The sequence below is a fragment of the Heteronotia binoei genome, chromosome 2 (assembly GCF_032191835.1).
Source record: "Heteronotia binoei isolate CCM8104 ecotype False Entrance Well chromosome 2, APGP_CSIRO_Hbin_v1, whole genome shotgun sequence".
Classification (NCBI taxonomy): Eukaryota; Metazoa; Chordata; class Lepidosauria; order Squamata; family Gekkonidae; genus Heteronotia; species Heteronotia binoei.
Genome location: NC_083224.1, coordinates 152,877,535 through 152,901,396, shown reverse-complemented (window position 1 = coordinate 152,901,396; position 23,862 = coordinate 152,877,535).

Below are 23,862 nucleotides of genomic sequence, written 5' to 3'. Positions count from 1 at the left end.
TTACCCCAGGAGTATAATGCAAATGCTCAAAATGCCATGGACCAAAAAGATAATAGGAAATCTGTTGTTAAGGTGAATTGCTGAGATGTCAAAGCTACCAACTTGATGTGCAAATGTATGTGGTAAGCAGTGTTCCCTTTAAGCTGGATTAGTGTGAGCTAACTCAGTTTTTTAGTCTCCGGCTCACAGAGTTTTGCCTCAGCTCAGGAAGGGTAGTCTTAGAGCAAACTAATTTATGCAGTAACCAAATCAGTCGCTCACAACTTTAATGCCAGTAACTCATAAAGTAGAATTTTGCTCATGAGACTCCACAGCTTAGAGGGAGCATTGGTGGTAACTCTCTTAAAGGAATAGGCATCAGAAACATCCCTATGATCTCTGTATTGCCTAAACTCAGGGGTCATTTTGTAGAAAAAGAAGTGCTGGAGCTCAGTAGCACAACTCATTTGCATAACTCATTTGCATATGCCACACCCCTGACATCACCAGAAGGTTTACTACATTACATCAGCTCAGCATCTACCTTAAAATGCTTCTGGAATTATAATTGTCATAATAAAACCTTACCCCCATCATATTTTTTTAATTACTTTCTCCTATGTGGCCACAGTGGCATGATGAAGATTTCCATCTGTCTGTTGTTTTTTATTTATTTATTTATTCATTCATTCATTCATTCGATTTATATCCCGCCCTCCCCATCAAGGCGGGCTCAGGGCGCTTACAACATAAAATTCAAAACAATAAGGTTAATAAATATTAAAATACATTGAATAATCTGTTTTGGTTATTTTCTCATTTGTTGTGGGGAAAAATATTAGAAAGTTTGTCAAATCTTAGGGCGTTTTCGCACTTACCTTAAGCCAGAGCGACGTCCCTCTTCACCGCGCAGCGTCTGCACGGTTTTCACACTAATTGCTGCGGAGCACCTGGAAGAGCCGCAAAGTCCCGCGGCTTTTGCAGCGCAAATGTAAACTGGTTTTTGGCGGTTTACATTTGCGCCGCAAAAGCCGCGGGACTTTGCGGTTCTTCCAGGTGCTCCGCAGCAATTAGTGCGAAAACCGTGCAGACACTGCACGGTGAAGAGGGACATCGCTCCGGCTTAAGATAAGTGCGAAAACGCCCTTAGAGTTCAAAAAAATCCTCACGGCAGGTCGAACAATGAACCTCATAAGCAAGTATTTGAGGGGGTGGGGGTAGAAAGAAAGCACAATAACATTTAGAGGTTCCAGAGCTCCGCTCCTGTGAGCTCCTACCCAAAATGAGGCCTGCTTAAACTAGACCTAACAGTCACCATGTCTCTGAAATGCCAAAGATTTTAAGACCATGTGACATCCTACTTGTGGCACACTATGACTTACATTGCATGGATGATACATGGCTGAATAGCCCTGCCTTTCAGGCAGTTGCTGATCTAGGTAATTTGTCATCCTTTCCAACACTCTTACGCCAGACAACTAAATCCAGCTGTATTCTTCTAGGCTTGTTCTGCCTAGCAATAGCTTAGAACACTGACCAATACCTGAACTTGGAGCCCAAATAAGCAGCAAAAACAGCTTTGAAAAGATGCAACAGAGTCAGGGGCGGTGCTGGGGTTTTTGCTGCCCCAGGCCACCCCCACACCAGTGCCCCCCATCATGGGCGGAGTGAGGCTGTGCTGCCTCTTTCATTCACCCAGGTGAAAGGGGCTGTGGGGCTGCTGTGCCTCACTCCGAGGCTGTCTTCCCTTGCAGGGAAAGTAGCTGGGAGTGAGGCCGCTCTCCTCCAATCCCTGCTAGGAAGCTGGGCTTGGAGGAGAGCACACACTGGCGCACAGTCCTGCCACTCTCAAGAGCAGCGGAGCAGTGGGAGAGGGCACTTGAAGGTGCCCTGTAGGTGAGGTAGCACCCAAGGCAGCTGCCTACCTCATCTACTCCCACCTGCTGGCCATGAGCAGCGTCCATACTAGAGTATGGCAAGGGTAGATGCCCTGGCCCTGTAGAAGCTGAAGAATAAGAGGCCATAAATGGAGAATGTGAAACCAGGTTTTCCTCCATGAACCTCCTCTGAGATCAGCAAGGTTCATTCCTCCTTCTCTTCCTTCTCCTGCTCATCCAGCCCACAGAAGCCAGACCATCTTCCACTTCAGAAAGTACTAGCTGATAATTGATAGGCAGTGCCCAATGGCCAATTAAACATAACCCATAATGATCCACTTGAAGCCTTTGTCCAGCAGTCTCCAAATTATCTAAAGAAACTATTCAGTGGTCACTGCCAGCTTGTGGGGGGGGGGGAATCATCTATTTGCAAGTGACTTCATTGCCAAGGCAAGGAAAGACTTAAGCCATAATTAATATTATTCATAACAAAACCATTCAAGCAGTTCTGTTTGCCAGAGGCAATAAGCCGCATTGTGCAAGGCTTGCTTTTCATGGCACAATCAAAACAAGGATGTCTCAGCACTCTTCCTACTGTGCAGGCAGGGACTTTGCATACCATGCTCCTTCCTCTCTTTCTGCCACATTCAGGAGTTTTTGCCAGCATAAAGTGGCATAGCTCAGCTGGCTAGCTCTGATCTTTGCCTCCCTTCGACAACTTAAGATCTAGCTGCAGGCTCGTTTTTTCTCATCTGAAATGCCTGTGATTGCTAAAGAAATCACCAGTGGCAATTTGCAGCATGTTTCCAAGAGGGAGAGGGCTTTCAAATGCTGTTCCATGCTACACAGGAGCTGATGTTGTATAAATGACCCTGCATTGTTCAATGTAGGAAAGAAAACAGCAACAGTCCTGACATGTGCTTCCATTCACAGGAGTTCTTTTGCAAGGATTCCCACAGAGAAGTATCACATGAAAAAAATGTCAGGTTACAATTGGATTTTTTTAACTTCCAGTGACCCAGAGGGAAGAGATCTCCATGGGTGGTAAGTGAAGAATTATTACTCAGAGGGCTATTACTCAAAAATGTCACACCAGGTTCTGGAAAAATTGGGCTGTGGAAATCAGTCAAAGATGCTCTCTCTCCCCCTCCCCCATACATTTAAAATTTCATAGAAAATAGCTCTGAGGCCTTGATGAAACAGGATTCCAAAATCCAAAACTGCTATCCTGAGTGACAGGGCAGTCTTTGTTAGTTTATTCAAACCAGACCTCCAGTCTTCAATAGCAACACCCCTGGGGTTGCCAAAGGCAACCTGCTTTGGTCCCTACAGCATTTCCAGGTTACTCTATTGCCCCAAGCCCTCTCTCATCATTATTCAGCATCTTCTGTGAATTAAGAATGCTCTAATTTTTATCAACAGCCTTCCATCAAAATCATTCTTGCCTCTGCTACTCTTTGGAAAATATGGTTCACACCATGCAAACCACTGAGATGGCCGTCTCTTTAAGATTTTTTTTTAATATCACAGCAGCTGAAGATACCCACTCAATAAGCATGTATGTGATCTTTTATGACTACATGACTTAACTCACCTGTCAAGGCTGCAAGAAGCAGTCTGGCAGTTTTGAATGCAATTGGTGAAGGGAACAGAAATTACAGTGGTTGTTGTAGCTGACTATAAAGGAGACTTGGGAACCCCCGAGGATTTGGGGAACTAATACTGTTTTAAAAATTGACTCAACGTGTACATTTATAAATAAGCTGGTATTACAAAAGAAGTCTGCAATTTCCAGGACTCTCTCTCCACCTTCCCCGCCTCCAGCTCTCCTGTACTCTCTCCTCTAAAGAATACTGACCTCATGAAAGACTTCCCTCTGGAAATTCCTGTCACTCAAACTTTCAAAAAAAAAACCTCTTCAGATGGAAGCCCTGCAGTTACCTTAAGGTCCAGTGTTATAGAAGTCCCTCAGGATCAAAAATGATTTCTTCACATGTCAGGATGGATGGATTTATCATATGTCTTCCTGCCACAAAGGAATCTAGAAGCAATATACAAATTTCGACAAATCTTTCATTCATTTGTATTACTGATAGCTTATTTTGGTATACAAAGAGTCATTTCAGGTGGCTTTTCCCCCTCAAAGACAAATGCATTATCTTTTGTTTTCTTGGGAAGAGTTTTATGCATAATGTTGGCAGCCCCAAATAATCTTCGTTGCTGGTATGGAAGCCAGTCTTGCAAATGCGGTGAAGATACAACACTCAGGAGCTGTGCCTCAGAAAGAAAAAAGCAAAAGGGACTTTTCCCCCATACAAATACAAGTGAAATACCCTAAAGAACAACATAGCCAACAGACTGGCATAATCTTTAAACACTCTGGATTTCAGCAGTGCTAGAACATTTACTGATTTATCACTCTTGACAAGCTAGAACATTTTCTGTAATGCTGATTGACACATTGTGGCCGCATCTTTGCATTCCTAGGTTTCCTACTGAATCGTCTGTTTGTCTACTTAAATCAAGGGGAAATGGAGGATTTTTCTCAAGAGTTTGGTTGCTGCATACTGAATGATTATCAGGTGACTCAAACGTTTGAGGCTCCCTAAATCAATACACACCTCCTCTTTCACGCCTAGAGATGCCTGTCCCCACGTTGGGGTGGGGAAATCCCCCAATTTTCATGGGCTCTGCCTATCGCTGGCCAGCAGGGAAAAGCCCCACCTCCAACAGTGACAACCCATAGCCACGCCTCACCCTTGCCTCTTACAAGATGTAAAGGGCCCTCCAGCTAATCAGCAGGAGCATGTGGTCTGCCAATCAGCTGGAGGGCCCTTTAAATCTTGCAGGGGAGAGAGGGATGGCTGCCAGGTGCACAACTGAATTCCAAGTGTGAATTCACCACTTAGAGTTCAGGTGTTCAGAGCTCCCGCTCTCAAAAAGGCTCCTGCTTTTTGAGGAGCGGAGGTCTCGTATGTCCAGGGCCGGTGCATGGGAGTAGGCAAAGTAGGCAGTTGCCTAGGGCACCACCTGGCCTAGGGTGCCCCCTCCCAGACACATTACTCTGGCTCCTGACCACTGTCACCTTGTCTTCTCCCATCACCAAGCTGCCCTCAACAAAGCCAAGCCACCCCCCTCTCCCTGATGTGCGACTTGGTCTCCCACCTCATCCTATCCCACCACCCTCTTTCCTGGTGTGGCCAGCAAGCACTTATTCTCACAATTTTTAAATAACGTATCACATTTTTTTAAAAATTAAAATTAAAAATCAGTAAATTAAAAATGTGAATAGTTTCAAGTTTGGCACTCTTCATTTTTCCTATTTTTTTTTTTTAATAATGCAGGGGAGGGCACTAGTGGATGATTCGCCTAGGGCACCAGAAAGCCTAGCACCGGCCCTGTGCATGTCTGAATTCCAAGCAGCAAATTCGCTGCTTGGAATTTGGGCACACAGAGCCCCCACTCCAAAAAGCATTTAAAGGGACCCTTTAAATGCTTTTTGTTAGCGAGGGCTGAGCATGCCTGAACTCCAAGCAGCTAATTTGCCACTTGGATTTCAGGCATGTGGGGTTCCAGCATCCCTGCTTGCAAAACCCATTTTTAGGGAATGTTCCCTTTAAATGGTTCTTACAAGCTGGCACCAAGGATGCCTTCCATGTGGCTGCATCCCCAATGTGATGATGTCACTTCTGCATGTTGGGGACATCCCCACCCATTCCAGGAATGCCCCCAAAGTCCTCCTCCAGGGAGAGGCAGGGCCTGGCAACCCTATTCATGGCACTTGTATCGGCCACTGATTGTCCGGCAGCCAATATAGGAAGTCACAGCTCGAACAGCTTGCCTTGTGCTCCTGGAAATTCAAGAGTTTTCAGCTCTGTCTTGTGAAGGCAGCCACTCACCCTCAAAGCAGCCCATTTTGGGTTTGCCAGAAAAAGTGAAATCTTATCTGAAATTGTTTCACTTTTCCCCTCTTTTGCCTGAAATCAACAGAGAGGAAGAGTACAGAAAAACAGAAGGGCCTAGAGGAAACCAAAATGAAAATAGAGACTTTGTAACTGGCTGCCATGACCCAGCAAGAGTGCTGAGCACAATAGAGCAGCAGGAGTCCATCCCAGGGACCCTAAGTGAAGAAGAGCTGGTATTATACCCACTCTATACTACCCAAAGGAGTCTTGGAGCAGCTTACAATTACAAGCTGAGAGAGCTCTAAGAGAACTGTGACTGACCCAAGGTTACCCAGCTGGCTGCATGTGGAAGAATCGGGACTCAAACTTGGTTCTCTAAATTAGAGTCCACCATCTTAACCACTACACCACAGTTGGCTCTGGCTCTGATGTGGAAAGGCAATATAAAATGTTTTAAACAGGGCTTTTTTGAGCAGGAACACACAGGAACACAGTTCCAACTGCCTTGGTGTCAGGGGGTGTGGCCTAATATGTAAATGATTCCTGCTGAGCTTTTTCTACAGAAAGCCCTATGTAAAACAATGGTGGCATCAGGGGGTGTGGCCCAATATGCAAATGAGTTCCTGCTGGACTTTCTCTACCAAAAAAGCCCTGGTTTTAAATATCAAGGCATCCAGAAGCAAAAACTAGGTCACAACAAGGCATTACTTGATAAGAGCTGCCAGTGCAAAGATCCAGGAGAGAAGGGTATTGCTTCAGCTGGATCTGAGATCAAGAGAGCACCCAAAAAACAAAGCTGATAATACACTGAGTGCTCAGGCCCTACCTGCTTAGTCACTTACTGATTAGCATTGCTGGGTGGCCTTAGACTTCTATACTGTCTTCCGGAAGTTTACAGAAAAATAAGGAGGCCTTGGAGGCCAGATACATGCTGGAGCAGCTGTAGATTTTGGTTCCACATTTGAGAAGCCTGAACACCTAAACTCAGGGAACAGTTAGCTATTGGAATCCTCTTCTTTCATCACTTGGAGAATGTTCTTTCTCAGGCTGGATTTCCAGTCCTGGTGAGGACAACAAGGCAGAATCCAACCAACCCACATCTACTACCTCAGAATCACCTGTCCAAGAAATATGCAGCCTGAAACACAACACTAGTCTCTTAATGCAGCTTACCCATCTACATTCATTTTCTTACAGTTGACACAAGCTTGGCAAAAAGGGATTTAAAGAGACTTTTACCTATGACTCATTTAAGAGAAAGTAGCTAAACTTCTCAGGATTCTTGGAATCAGGGTCATGCTGAGGCCAAAAAGAAGGCCTCAACTTGCCCTCTTAGGCCCATAGTTGTTTATCTCCGGAACAGGGTGAAGGGGGAAATTTTGGGAGAGAGGGGGCATGGCTCAGTGATAGAACATTTGCTTTCTATGTAAAAGGTACTGGGGTCCAGTCCCTGGCTTCTCCACTTGAAAGGATCAAGTAGTTGATAATGTGAAAGATCTCTGCTAGAAGAAGAGCAGCAGGCTATGCAGATTAGGTCCATGCTGAAGAAAGATGTTCTTCCAAGCCTTGTGCTGTATTTTTCAAGCACTGAAGGGCACACTTTAATCTTTCACATAACCTGGTTTGGTGAGACTCTAATGTGGTTTGGCCTTTCCAAAACACTTCTTAAACTAATTTACTCCCTGATTTCTATTATTTGTCATAATCTGTGGTACAATGGACAGGAGAGCCCCTTGTGAGGTGTTAGAGTATTAGCACCACCCAGATATCTCAGGTCTTTTGGGGGGGCAATGTAATTAAACAGACAGCATTGCCTTGCTCCGTAGTGTTTGGAAAATGACCAAGCCGTTCTGGCTCCTCTGCCTAGAAACAGTTTATACTTGTAATTTAAAGGCAATTGTGGACCAATTCATGGTGGTGGTGGTTCTTAATAGAGGGAAATAAAGAAATAATCAATAGAGATTTGTTAATTCACAGTTAGTTCTTCCATTCAAAAACCTTCATAAATTGATATTTTTTCTGTACTATTGCTATAAAAACTCATGCAACCCTGGTTTTGCAAATGCCAGTTGTGAGAATACTAGGACCGATACTGAAAATTAGCCCTTTCTGGATGCCAGGATGGGTGGCCTGCAAGAAGAAATGTCAGCATTTCCTCCAACAGAAGACCTACAGGAAGGGGAGAGCCACAGGAAACCATCTTGAAAAACAACAAGCCCCACCTTTGCAGGTGGGCGGGTAGTCTTAAAGGGGGACAACTTCTCAAGAAAAGTCATGGGTTTGTTTTGCCAGCTCTATGTATCTTGTTTATTTCAGAAGTACTCATGGAAAATAAGAATTGTAATAAGAGTTGCACCACAGCTACTAGCAGCAACTATACTACATAGCATGTACGGTATATTCTAAGAAAATATTACTAATGGGCTGTGATCAGACAAGCAGTTTGATCCAAAATCGTTGCTGTTCTTTTCTGGATTTAAAGTGCATGATAAGACAGCGACATCTGCCTCCCATTCCCCAGTTGTTGTCACCCCATTCTGACCTGCCTCCAAAGTGGAGTTCGTAGGCACCAGGAAAAGTCCAATCTTTACTGATATCGCCACTTCCACCCTGTGTTCCTGGATGCCTGAATTCCCCTGCACTCAAGAACTGCAAACTTTCCTGTCTGTTTCTGCTCCCCTTTTTTTATTAGGTAGGGACATACACATAAGCACATAATTGCCCCTGGGTTGTCAATCACTACTTGTGCATTTATTATTTACAGTTTACAGGCATCTCTCTCTGTGTGTCTCTCATGGGACCTTCTCAAGACTGCATTTTTCTTAACTCCAAGGCACAACATTCCCCCCACACTGCACTACATATTCCAGCAGCCTCCTCCAGCAATACCACTGACCACCAGCCTTCACCATCCTGCCAAGAGTTTGAAGCACTGCTTCCCATACACCTTTATGTGCATGCTCAGAAGACAAAAGACGGGGGGGGGACTGCCTGACCACCCGCTCCATGATTGCCACACTGCAGTAATCTGATCGCTCAACCATGGAGTGAACACATGTTGAAGCAGGTTATGATCAAAACTCTGTTACAAAAACTCTGTTACAAAAAAAAAAAACCCTGGATTAATTAGAGGTGGGACTAGATCATGCCGTGCCTGTTGTCTGGCCGCAGCCATGTTCTGACTGATGTTTTCTTGTGAGCTACTCATTTTTGAGTTTTTCAAGCAGTGATAGAGTTGCCAACTGGGAAAATTCCTGGCGATTTGGGGAGCAATGTCTGGGATATATGGAATTTGGGAAGAGGAGGGAGGTCTGTGGGACTCTCCAGGGGAACTAATTTCTGGAGATCAGTTGTAATTCCAGGAGGAATACAGGCCCTACCTGGAGGTTGGTAGTCCTAGGTGGTAACTTTTACATGCTTTTGCTGGTGGCTGCTCTCCAGTTACAATAAATTCCACTCTAGGATGCTTTTCATCAAACATTGAAAGACACTTTTGCTAGAAGGGTGAGTTGGCATGCTTTGTTGTTCACCCGTGGAAACCACTTTTGTACTTAAGTTGTGCTTAATAATACATAATTCTTGTTCTAGAACCTTAATACATGCCTGAAGAAAACTTTTGTCTAGGAGATGGAAATGCGGGGGAGGGGGAAACTGATGTAGAAAATCTAAGGCTACTGGGAAGAAATATGCTCTTCGTAGTTGCCTAGTGACATTTTCATTGGCCCTGTTCCTGTTCCTTGAATGGTAGCATAACAGAAATAAGCCATGGAAGGTTTTTCTTCCCCGTTGCTTTTCTCCATTCTAACTAAACATCAGGGTCTTTGGCTGCTGCCATCAAAGGTACTGAGCCCATAGAAACAGTGGGCACTTTACTAACAAGTATGAAGTTCAGTGAGAAGGAGCAATGAAGAAGGTTAACAGCTGTTAAAAAAATATCCAGGGATAAAGATGGCACCAGGGCAGTGGGGACAGAAAGGAAGATTCAAAGCATCTCAAATCTAAAGTCCAGCCCTGTTAACACTATACCCCAAGGTGATTGAGTATCTTGTTTGCAGTCAATGTGGCCTTTTTTGCATGAACAGTCCTCCAGGAGGGCATATTTCCATTTTAAGGGGACAAAAGAACTGTGTTTATTCACAAGGAAGTTTCAAAGAGAGAGTGGGAGAGAGAGATCAGACAATCCTGCTTAAGAATCTACACAGAAGTGTTTACTAATTTACTAATGTAAAACTGCAGCAGAAAAAACTAATTTAAAGTCGTTTAAGTCGTGCTCCAGTTCCAGTTTATCACAAAGAGGTTTTGGTTGGGTTTTTTTTAATAGTATATTTTGAATAATTGTAAACATACAGCAATTGATAGCACTTCAGCCTGCTCATTATTTCTACCCTTCCCTACTCTATCATTTGCTGTAAGAATTAAAATTGGATAATTGTATAATTCTTTCTCCTGCTTCAAATCAATGAAGTCGGAGTGATTCTAAACAAATGGGCGAAAGAGGAACGTCTTCCAAGTGTAGCTCTTGGAAAGCACATAAGACAAGAGAGTGGAGACAGCACACCTTCAAATAAAGCAGTAATTAATTTCTCAAATGAGATTTGCCAGGGTTTAGTAAGTCTTCTTGGAGCTTTCCTCCTCAGTCCCAGATGCTGGTGCAGAGGGTGCGGTGGTTTTGAGGGAAAAGGCCTCTGAACGTGATCAGAGGTCCTCACAACACAAGGTTCATTATCTTCATTACTTATATTCCAAAAATGAACCCTGGCCATGAAAACAATTCCTGGAATCAGGGTTGCTAATGCTTAGAAGGCACAGATCTAACAAGGCACAGGGCCTTACCTAGAACTCACCCCCATGGGGGAGAGTTCAGAGGGATTACAGGGTGGAGCACAAGAAAATCTGCTATTCATGCGCTTTAAAGTCCCACCAGACAATGCGTACATACAAAACAGAACAGTGCAGACGTGCCTACCACAAACTAGATTCTTATTTTGCCAAGAGCACAAAGCAAGAATGAAAAGTGCATACCACTCAAGTCAATGAGAACCCCTTACTTGACATGTTCAGACACATATATAACACATGCATCTAAGGCCTATTATTAAGGAATTAAGCATGTAGAACCCATTATGGAAATCAATGTACCCATTTTACACATGAGAAATGCTGGGAGTTTATAATTCAAAAAATAATGAATCCAGAGCAGAGGATCGAAAAACCCATGCTGGGCAGATCTCTCAAGTGAGCCATGCTACAAGGCTACAGTTGCATCCATGAAAGGGTATGTATGTATGTATTTAGACATTTACACCCTGACTTAGGTTCCAATGAAGTCTGAAAGTATGCCTATAAGATGTTTCCCTTCTCCATTCTTATCCTCACAACAGCTTTAGGCTAAGCTAACAGAGAGTGCCTGTCCCAAGGTCACCCAGCAAGCTTCACAGCATTTCAACATGGGTGCCCCCAATCCTAGTTTGACATGCATGATGCTGTGCTGGCTTAAAACCTGCAGATCATTCAAGAAAACAAGCCAAACCACAGAGCAAAGGAATCTGTAGCACAGATAACTAAAAACAAAAGTACATGCATGCACCCTACCCCCTCCCAAACGTACACACATTCTGTCTCCCTTCCCTTGACCCTCTGCCAGCTGATTCTGGTAGAAGAAGAAGAGTTGGTTTTTATACCCCTTTTTCCCCTACCCTAAGGAGTCTCAATGCAGTTTTCAACTGCCTTCCCTTTCTCTCCCTACAACAGTCACCTTGTGAGGTAGGTGGGACTAAGAGAACTATGACTGGCCTTGATATCCAGGAAGACACCCATGTACTGATTCCTAAGCCATGCACCTCTGGAATGTGATATTGCAATGTAACCCTAGAATATTAATATGACACAGCAATGCCCATTTGAATTGGAATGGTCTCTCTTGCACATATGGGAGAAAAATCCAATTCCTTCTTGGCCCAAGGCAAGCTGGAATGTGGTTCTCGTTCACAAGCCAGACAAACATGATGGCCAGCTGAAAGGTTAAGAAGCATCCATCTTTCTGCTCCTGGGAATGAAGAATTCCAGGCCCAGAGAGGGACTAGTGGGCAGAGCTGAAAGTTCTTTCACTCTTTTGGCAACCTTTCAAATCCTGTTATCAAAGCATAAAGAAATAAGGGTGACCCAGGAACCCTGCAATATATATATTTTCTGTTATTCCTCAGGGCAAGACAGCAGAAACACAAAGGTTAAAGGCTAAGTGCTCATCTTGTTGTGAATGTGTGGTATAACTGCAAACTGATCTCACATTTCTGACTTTTAACAAAGTTTCTATTTTTCTTTAATCACTGCTAAGGCCATCAAACTCAACCAGTCTCCTGAACGCTTGATGGATGCCTATGTTTGACACTATGGGAGAAATCTATCACTTTTGGGGAGCTTCAAAGGAATCAGATTGGGAAAACAGGGCCATAAAAAGTCATTTGGCCAGTGTAATTAAAATTCCTATGTTGGGGTATGGATCAATGACACGAATGATCTCTGATTGGATATTCCACAAATGACACTCTGATTTTCCATTGGTGTGACACTCTGCCCCCTCATTGGGTAGTTGAATTGCTTAATGTGACGTAATTTACCCTAGAAAACAGGCAACCCCACCTGTCAGGTTAGGGTCAAGAGAGAAAAGGAGGAGTCGGAAAAGAAAAGGGATTTCCTCCTGCACCCCCCTCTTACCCTCACCCCCCCTTCTTCTCAAGAGAAATCTCCCTCCAGAGGCCTTGCATTACCTCTGACTGAGCCTACCCTGCAAGATCTAGGTATTGTATCACCTTCCCCCATCCATACTTATTCAGCTAACCTCTTGTATTCCTCTTGTATGCTTGAAATTGTTTGATGGGATGTAACTATTTGAAACTCTATACCTATAATAAAATCCATTATTAACCAAAGGATTTTCAGTGGTCTATCTCCATAGACATAGAGAGAGATCCTGTTCACCTCACCTCTTGTAGACTCACCATTTTGAGCTAAGAAATATTAATATTCCCCAATAAAAAGTTAGTTGAGGTGTAACAGCCTAAGGTCACCCAGCAGGCTTCATATGGAGGAGCAGGGTTTTTTTGTAGCAGGAACTCCTTTTCATATTAGGCCACACACCCCTGATATAGCCACTCCTCCAAGACCTTACAGAAGCCCTGTAATAAGAGCCATGTAAGCACTTGGAAGATTGGCTACAGCAGAGTGTGTGTTGCCTGATATGAAAAGGATTTCCTGCTACAAAAAAAGCCCTGTGGAGGAGTCAGGAAATAACCTGCTTCACCAGATTAGAGTCCGCCACTCTCTCCCTTTCTCACAATACAAGAACTCATAGGCATTCAATGAAATTGCTGAGCAGTCGGGTTAGAACAGATAAAAGGAGGTACTTCTTCACCCAAAGGGTGATTAACATGTGGAATTCACTGCCACAGGAGGTGGTGGCAGCTACAAGCATAGCCAGCTTCAAGAAGGGGTTAGATAAAAATATGGAGCAGAGGTCCATCAGTGGCTATTAGCCACAGTGTGTATATATATATATATAAATTGGCCACTGTGAGACACAGTGTTGGACTAGATGGGCCATTGGCCTGATCTAACATGGTTTCTCTTATTTTCTTATGAGAGGGAGGGAGGAGGCAGGGGATTCCCCAGTTTAGAAAGCTTTAGAAAGCGGGGGGAGGGGGGGAATGTCTACTGGGCACTCAATTATTCCCTATGGAGAACAATTCCCATAGGGAATAATGGGGAATTGATCCACGGGTATCTGGGGCTCTGAGGGGATGTTCTTTGAGGCAGAGGCACCAAATTTGCAGCATAGCATCTGATGCCTTTCCTCAAAACACCCTCCAAGTTTCAAAAGGATTGGACCAGGGGGGGCCAATTCTATGAGCCCCCAAAGAAGGTGCCCCTATTCTTCATTATTTCTAATGGAGGGAAGGCATTGAAAAGGTGTGCAGTCCCTTTCAATGTGATGGCCAGAACTCCCTTTGGAGTTCAATTGTACTTGTTCCAACCTTGCTCATGACTCCACCCCCAATGTCACCTGGCTCCACCCCCAAAGTCCCCAGATATTTCTTGAATTGGACTTGGCAACCCTAGCCACTCTTGACACACGACACCACACTGGCTGTCATGGTGGCATGCTGCTGCTTCCCTTCTGGCAGTCAATCTTGGCACTTCATGTTAAGTGGGTATGCAGCAGGCTTGTTGGCACTCAGATGGTTGCATGTACTTCCAACCACCCCACTTAACATGGAGCACAAATGGGAAAAAGAAAGCCGAAAAGAGAGGTGGGGAAACCAAGAGCTGCATACAAGGAACCGGGGCCAGGAGAGAATCCCTACTTTGCCACAGAAGCTCATTGAGTGAGCTTTACTCTCTCAGACTAATTTACCTCATAGAGTTGCTGTTGTGAGGCTAAAATGCAGGCAAGGAGAATGATGTTGTAAGCTTCTTTGTGGAGAAAAGTAATATATAAATACTTAAATAAATATGTATATCTAAATAAATAAAATACACAGATACGTTATGTGAGGCTGAATGTGTTTGGGAAAGTAAGGCCTTCATGTTGAAGATGAGCAAACTCAGAATTACAATAATTGCTGAAACTGATTCTATAAAGGAATATTGGGGGGATTGTTATTAATACTATTACAGTCACAGCTTAATTATGTTATCTGAAGGGACTTGGAAGTCCTCCGCATGGCAGCTGTGTCTTAATACAGTCACAGTCCTGAACTGCAGAATGGTGTGCAAAATGAAACAACTTTTGCTTTACATGCTTAGTCTTCTTTCTGCTGTCAGCCCTGGAGGTAGGGGAAGAACAAAATTGGAAGAGGAAAAAGGAAATGTGGTTTTGGTTCATCACCCTGCTCTGTTTTTTTTCCCTTTTGTAGAAAGGAGCCTTCCGCTGTACCCTAACCAGAACAAGTAAGATTTCTCAAATGGAGACCATTTCATGGAGGATATACTTTAAACCCAATTACATCTACAGTTCAGCTTGGGTTTTAAAATTTCTCCAGGTTGAATAATTCCTCAGTGATGTCTTGGAAAAAGCTCAATCACTGTCTGTCATCCCAGCTGGAAACCTGTACTCATCAAAATTGAGTCCGAAATGGGAGTTTCAATGGCCATTTGTTTGCAAGTGGTCCTGTTCAATATCAGATTCTACAAGTGAAAAGAGTTCTGTTCTGCAGTCTTTATATTGATCAGATCTTGCAGCTCATGGGATTCACAGGAACTCATTAGAAATACTCTAGATTTATCTTACTGTGAATAAAATAGCTCAGGACTCACTTGCTTGCCCTTGTGGAGGGAAAGGGGGGGGGGCTTGCACCAGAACCAGGACTCACCATCTGCTTTGAAAACCCCCAAATCTCTATGGCACTTACCACAGACAGAGTGCTGCTTAAAAGTGACATTACTTTCTGATTTGGCCACTTTCCTTTTCATGCCACATTGGTAAGCTGCCTAGCCAGTTGGTGGCTCAGAGCATACCTAAACAGGCCAGCGGGGAGAGGCATATTCAGGCAGGCCTGCCTGGTGGGGGGTGGGGGTGGAGCCAATGCTTTTGTTGTTTAAAAAGTGCCAGCACTCATATATAAGGCTGTAACAACTTCCACCAGTTCCCCCCTCAGAACTTGGGAGAGTCTTCCTCACCAAAAAAGGTTCCAGTACCAGTAAGTACCATCACAAAAAAAGCCCTAATTATAACCAGTGACTTTTTCACGATGATAAAAATGGAGAGGCAAAAAGGGGGGGAAACAGGGTAGAACCAAACGGGAGAACCAAAACAGTAAGGATCAATACAGAATATGGTGTTTGATAGCAATATATAAATATGCCACACTGACTACATTCACTTCTTTTCTGTCTTAACAGGGAAGGATCCATAAAGCATCATAAAATGTAAGATTAAGTAGCTTTCTCTGTATATCTCTTAAAAAACACATTCCACAAAAGTTAACACAGAATGTTAGCACAAAATGTTAGCAGGTGTCAGGAGCTGCCAGCAAATTCAAATCATAGGTCTTCTGTGAGCTGGATTGGGGCCCTGCTCCCTTGACCTAGTTTTTCACTTGTAAACTATGCCCTGACATGGCTACTTCTACTCACAACCTGTATTTCAGAAACAATTTGCATCCATTAGATAAACTGTGGTAAACTGTGTATGTAGTACTCTACTTAAAATGGGATCACAAAAACTCACCCAAGAGAGCCCATTCCAGGATGCAAGATGTGATCCCATCCAGTGATTTTTCTTTGATGTATGGCATAACATGAAGGTGATGTGTATAAATATTAAGCAGGGCCACGTGGACAGGCTTTTACATTTAAAATTATTTGTTTGGGCCTTTTTTGCCTTGGGAAAGGAAAATATACAAAACAGAAACACCCAAAAAAATGAGTTTGATTAAAGGTCTTAAAGTGTCCAAACTTAAGAGATTCCTCCCACCCTCCAACCAGGCACTTAATATTCAGAACTTTTTACAGTTCCTTGTTAGGCTTGCTCCAACAAGAACAGAATAATCCCTGAGGAATTGTGGTCAGGCTATTGTTTCTGAAAGTTCCTGAAATGCTAAATTACACATTTATCATCTAGGCCTGAGGTCCAGTTACTTCTGCTGTTCTCTTGGAGCTTCTGTTGCAGGTTCAGGCAATAATCTAGCCAAGGAATTATTCTATCTGTGGTGCATTTACACAAAACTGGCCATTCCAAGCAAATGCCAACCAAGATGTTTTCTCTCACACACCATTACTGATGGATCTCAAAGAATTTGGAACTTTCTGTTGAAATCTTGCCAACAGCATGGCAGAGGGAGAAGACAGCTAATGCTTTCCATTTAAGAACTACAGTCAATTGGCTTGAATAGCTGAAGGGTTTATATATGTGGGCTGGTAATGTTTCATTTAAACATTAGTGCTGGTAATGTTTCATTTAAAAAATGTACTATCTGAGCCATGTATTATATGCAGTAACTGCTTTTTTTTAAAAAAAGTAAATGTTTAAAAATATTCATTGGCATTTATACACAGTGTGTGATGTTTCCTTCTGTTCTACATTCATTCCCTCAATAGTTTAGAATGGCTGTGGTCCAGCTCTGTTTGAGAGCATCCATTCACACACATTCACTGTATGTTCAACTACAGGCACCATCTTTAACTACAAGTTAATTGTTAATGAGACCTCTGGGGGAACACTTTAATCTCCTCTTGTGTGAATCACAAGTATGTGTCTGTTTATCAGTTTTTGCTTGGCAAAGTTAGCTAATGAACTCTGTGATTTATGTTTTCAGAAATGACAGATCACAGAATAGATAACAGTGGGGACAGCTCAGGCAGGAGGGGAAAATAAGAAGTCTAAATGCATATCAAATTGTTTGGTTTTGGTTTCACATGTCCTTTCACATTGTGTCTGATGCACCTAGTTGAGTTGTTGCTTCTCACCAGATGGCAGAGGCCAGCTGTAGATACATCTTTGCATAAAAATTGCCCTGCAAATAGAAAACTAGCACAGCTGGGAGAAAGCATCTATTCTCTTTCTTTGCTTGATATACAGATTTTTTTTTGTAGGGAATTTTTTTAACATGAGAGTATTCAAAAAAAATTTTTTTTCATGATTCATGATCCACCTACAATTTGAAGTGATGCAGTCCATTCTACTACTTTATTCCCTCATATGTGCAATCCAAGCCTAATATCTGTAGTTCATACCAAAGAAGACTGAAGCATTCCCTTACTTAGGTCTGTATAACAGTAATTTGCCATTGACTTGGTACTTTTATATGGTGCTGATTATAATGCAGTAACTTTGTAAAGATTATAATGCAAGACATTTGCCCTCAGATAGAGCTGGAACCACTCTAAACCAGTTAAGAGAGAGGGCATATAAATGGAAAGAAATATGAAGAACATAAAAGTAAACATAGAATTTTCATTTCCATTAATTTCAGTCAAATTTGTTGTTACAGAACATATTCATGGCTGTTTGAAAAAAAGATCAATGATGTTGAAACTATGAACTGTACAAGACCCCCGCACCAGACCAGAACTCATATTGTAATGAACAGCACTCAAACCCAATGCCTATCAGTAAACAAAATGACAGGATTAAACTAGCATGGTTGATATTCTCAGTCCATATATGGTCTCATTTAAAGTATCCTAAATGAAGGACACTCCCAGAATATCTCAAATCAGCCATGCCTTTAGAACAGGGGTGGGACCTGTAGCCTAGTGGTAGATAGGGCTGCCAAGTCCCCGGTTCGGGTGGGGGTTCCCCTGCCTGGGAGGTTCCCAACCCACCAGCCCACATTGGGCCAGTGGGGGGAACCTCCCCCGACATCATCGGCGTGATCACATCACCCGGAAGTTTTTCCAGATGTTCTAGCCATTTGGGAGGGAAAACTCTATGGTACAATGGCTGGAGCGTCCAGGAAAACCATAGAGTTTTCCCAGAAATGCCTAGAGCGCCCGTGAGTGCCAACACTGGTGCAATGATGTCACTTCCAGGTGACATCATTGCGTCACATGCACACGAATGCCCCCCGCCAGAGAGCAGAGGGGACTTGGCAACTCTAGCGGTAGAGCACCTGCTTGCCATGCAGAAGGCCCCAGGTTTAATCTCCTGTATTTCCAGTTAAAAGTTCTGGCAGTGGGTGATATAAAAGACCTCTGTCTGAGATCCTGGAGAGCCACTGCCAGACTGAGTTGACAATCCTGACTTTGATGAACCAAGAGCCTGGTTCAGTATAAGGTAGTTTCACATGTTCAGCATTTACAAGGATTTGGGAGCTACCAAGGACTACATGGAGATAGATCTCCAATTAGTTTCCTAATTTTAATCTCAGTCCTGGAATAAAATAGAGGTATTCACTTCATATAAATTGAAGGGGAATGTAAGGACTTTATCCACCACTCTAACCCTTGCTAGATGGCTGTAAACTAGAGGGATCCTCTCATCAGTACAAGAGAAGTCCAGTTCCCAGGTTCTTTCCCTTTCAATAAAGACTTTTTGCTGCAAACAGGTTGGAGTCATCACTTCTCTCTCTTTCTAACCAATCCTGGTGAGGATCTTTCCAAATTATACCACCATATTGCAACAAAACTGGGTAAAACTCAAACATTTACTGCTGGCAATCTTTTATCTATTGAATTACAGTTCAAATTCTAGGCATCCTAAAGTCATACGCTTATTTAGTGTATTTTATCCCATTTTTCTGACAGAGCTCAGTGAAGAATACATACTTATCCCCTCCTTTGTTTTATCCTGTTTGATGTAGTGGTTAAGTGCATGGACTCTAATCTGGGAGAACAAGGGTGGATTCCTCATTCTTCCACATGCAACTGCTGGAGTGACCGTGGGCCATTCATAACTTTGTCAGAGCTGTTTTCTCAAAAGCAGTTTCTGTCAGAGCTCTGTCAGCCCCATGTACTTCACAGGGTGTCTGTTGTGGGCAGGGAAAGGGAAAAGAGATTGTAAACCACTCTGAGATTCCAAGTGAAGGCCAGGGTATAAATCCAAACTCTTCTCTTCCTCTTCTTCTTCTTCACTTTGAGGTGGGCTAAACTGATAATGAGTGGCCCAGTCAACCATGGCAGTTGAGGGTTTGAACCTGGCTCCAGTCCTAGTCCACAGTTCCAAAAATGACATCATACTTGGGACAACCAAAGGAGCAAAATCAGAACAAGAGAGAAGGTTTTGACCAGTCGAACTGCACATTAGGTCAGCTTCCATATTCAAACAAGGCTGTAGAGATCAACTCTCTTGCCTGTCTCAAAGGAGTCAGATTGGGGATCCAAGACAGTTTATTAAGCTGCTTATTTGCACATCTGCCAATTTGCAGATAGTGCTAAATTAGCCATATCATTCCATGGTCATTCTTATCTGTTTGGGGACAGCTATCAGTTCGCTAAGCCCAGGATATATGAAGGATGTTTGGGGACCCAGAACTGGATTCATAGTGTTATTTTATCTTCACACATCTCCACTTTGAACATTCCAGCCTGCTCTTTTACACACAAGAATATATCAAGCAGGGTCTCAGGCAGAGGTTTTTCATATCACCTTCTACATGATCCTGTGAACTGGAAATGCTGGGGATTTCACCTTTAACCTTCTGTATCCCAGGCTCTACCGCTGAGATACAGCCCTTCCTTAAGATTTTCTCAATGTGTTTTGCATTTTCTTCAAGTCTTAATATCTTGGTTTGCCCACACAAGTGGTCTCACTTAGATGGTCCCAGGGTTCTTGTCTTGCATCTTTTATTTCCTCCATTTGTCTGTCATTAGTCTCTTTGAGTGTCACTTTTAGGAGGCAAACTGTTCTGCTATCTTGAGCTCCCAAATGACAATGAGCAGACAGCCTTTTGGAGTGTCTTCCAGCAGAAATAACTTGCTTGCTGTCTGCTTTTAGAGTCAGGGTAGATAAAAAGTCCATATCTCTTCATATTTTATAGGCTGCATATCTCACAGATGAAGAGATAATGTGTGTCAACCAGGAAGAGGTCTGACAGAAACCAAGGAGTTATTAGAAAATCCAAAAGGAGAGAATGTCAAGCACTGTTAGTTAACAAGCCACTCCTCCTTCCACCAAAATCATCTCCCAGGAGATATCAACAGTGTTGACACTACAAGACTTACAGGAAGTTCAGAGACCCAGCTCACAACCCTGTGATATTCTAATTAGAAAAACATACAAACAGAACCTCTACATTTTCTTACAATTAAGTTCATGAGGTATAAAGCATCCAGATATCCACAGCACAACTAAAACACCACTGACCAAACATAGTGCATAAAGGGTACTTCAGTCCATCTGGAATCTCCAGGCTTAGAGAGGAGAGGGAGATCCACTGTGCAGGATTGCACTTTTGTGCCTTACAGGTAACTTATTAATGTCTAAGAGCTATCCAGCCTAGTTAGAGGAAAGACTAAATGTCCAGATTCTCAGTGCTCTAAAGAAGCAGCAGAAGGGAAACTTAGGGTTCCCAACACTGTTTTAGCTAATGTTGGGATGTTTGGACTGCAGTGCCTGGAAAGGGTGGAGATTGGGAAGGCTATTATGCAATTTCTAGATGAAGCTCTAGGCCAGACATATCAAGCATGCAGGCTGGGGGATGGAACTGGCCTGTCCAGGGTTGTTATCCATCCCACAAGCAACTGGAGGAAATCAGTCCAAATGTGGACTGGAAGGGCCTATATTAGGGTATTATACTCTCCACTATATATACCCCGCTATATTAGGGTATTATACCCCGTCCAAAATGTGCACCCTCCCCAGAGTCTTCCCACAGATATCCAGGGATTGTGCCACCTGGAGTTGGCAACCATAAGCGGTGAGGAGGGCTGGCTTGGCTCCAAGTTCTGCACAGCCAATGCCCTTGGTGCCTGTCTGCTGCCCTCGGCCAAGGCACTGAACCGGGACATGCTGCTTGCCACCACTGCCTCCTACTCCTCCAGCCAAAGTGCATTGGGTTCCTGCCTGGGCTGCTAGAAAGATGGTGGTTGTTCATGTGTGGCAGGCACAATCTCTTTGACCCCACCTCCTGAAGCCCAACTGAGTAGGGTTGCGCAAGGGGTGGAAACTTTTTTTCCCCAGATTCAGGACTACTGGAACCCCCCAAAATCACTATTTATTGATATTCCTGAATCCCAACAGTGTTGGGATTAGGGTAAATATTTGGGAAACTCAAATTTATTCCGCTCCATTATACCCTATAGGGACCATACACCCATAGGGCCAGTCAGTAGTAAAAATCTGCAGTACCTGACATCACATTTTATGGCATGTGTGGCCCAGCCTGACAAAGTAACATTTATGTCAGATCCGGTCCTCATAACAAATGAGTTTGACACCTCTCCACTAGGCTGCTTCCCCTGGTGTCTGCCATGGAGACGAGGAGAGATTGTTGGAGCATCATTATGGCTAGGGTTTTAAATTACATTTGAATAGAGGTAGCATGATGTGAAATTTGACCATTGTAATCTCTGCTCCAGTCTCCACCTGACAGATTGACTGCAAGTGGCTTCTAAATGCAATTACGTACATCAGTACTCACAAGAGAATTCACCACAGTTTATTTAGTGGTGGTGCTGCCTGTTGCAGCTATGATGACATTTGAATCCTTCTGCCCTCATTATTTCCTCCAAAGCTGAGATCATCAAGCAGGCCTAAACTCTGTCCCTTGTCCTATAGACAGCCACAGTAAGGAAGCATACATCCTACACACCACTGTTACCTTCCAACACCAATTCCCTCTGAAAGATAGCTGATTGCAATCAGTTTTGTAAACAAAATTTTGTTATGCCTTCACATGCATCAAACAAAGGGAACTATCTAAATTGAAGGCAGAAGTCCTTCAAAAGACATTTAGGGATGGGCACAAACTGGTTCATGAACTAAAGTTTGTCATAAATTTTGGGCAGTTCATGGTTTGCAAAGTGATGTTCAGAAACTGACAAGTTGCCATGAACTTCCACAAAATTTAAGACAGTTCATGGTGGTTGGTGAAGAAGGTAAAGTAGGCGTTTAAATGGTGAAAATTTAAACGCCTGTGGGGAGCAGAAGGCAGGGGTCACACACCGATATGAACCATTCAGTTTGTGAACCAATATATCAATTTGTGGTTTGGTTTGTGGTTCAGTTTGTGGACCACAAAGTGAGCCACAAAAATGTGGTTCATCCCCATCCCTAACGATGCTCACATGCAACCCACCAGCCACCATTGCTTTTCCCTTGATCATACATTTATGTTTGATATGAAAATTTCCACTTACCAATATTAAACAATATAGAGTGGTTTAAAATTCAAAATATTCCTCAGATCATTTACTTATGCAAAATATTATGTTACTCCAACAGGTTCTTAAAAAGGCATTCAATCCATTAAAAAGCAGCTCTTACAATAAATAATCATGTAAATATTCAATGAACAACATAAGAGCAAAAATCATAAGAGAATTGTAATGAGAGCAAACCATCCATCTCAAGAAAAACTGTCAATCCCCGGCTTGTTTCAGCTTTAAACATCCTTTGAAAGTCACAAAGATGTGTTAAAACAACAATGAACAGAGATGTTAATATCATTTTACTTAATGCATTTCATAAACCGTGCACATATGTCTCAAATGAACCATCCCACATTTGAGCTATTTTATTTCTTGAACATCCATTTTTCTATTATGCTTCTACTGGAACAATGTTTGCATTTTCACAGTTGAAAGCCTGGCTTGCTCCAAATGATAGGTCTGATTTTCTGATGACTCATCTCAGGCTTTTAAAGAAAAGTTGGTTTATACCAATTTTCTTTTGTATGGATACATTGGTTGTCAAATCTAACTCATTTGGGGTAGCCTTAAGGCACCTGGGGGGAGGAATTAGACTTGCAATGACTATTGTCACTGAACTAAACCTTCACTGCTCATATAAGAACCTAAATATGTCCTTTTGAAGTTGGCAATAGATTTGAGTTGCTTAGTGATAGCTACAGACGATGGATATTGTATGTTGTACCAAAGAATGTAAGAAGGTTTTTGTACTGAATGTATCTGTGTTTCAGCCTTCTTTGAAAGGGACTGTGATCTGAAGAGCATTTCAGAAATGTAATATTCCTTGTCATCAGTAGGAAGGAACAGCATTTGTAACCACTTTCGGTATTACATTCAACATTGCTTCTGTCTTTTAGCATGCTCCTTTAATGCCATCTTAACAATGACCTCAGGAATGGTCGAAGTCTTCATCAGCTAATACATGCAAGAATACTGAAAGGACAGAACCATATTACATTTCCTACACTACTGGTGAACAGAAACTACCCTGATTTTATCGTGCTAGACAGGAAAGGTGGAGCTTAGTTTAGATGATGTGGGCAGCATTATGGAGACCTTTCTCTTTTCACAGCATATATTATTTTAGAAGACTTATCATCAGTATTCCCTCTGAGTTACTGTGAGCTAGCTCACAATTTTTTAGCCTCCAGCTCACACATTTTTGTCTTAGCTCAGGAAAAATGATCCTAGAGCAAACTAATTTATGCAGTAACTCACACCTTTAATTCCAGTAGCTCACAACTTTAATGCCAGTA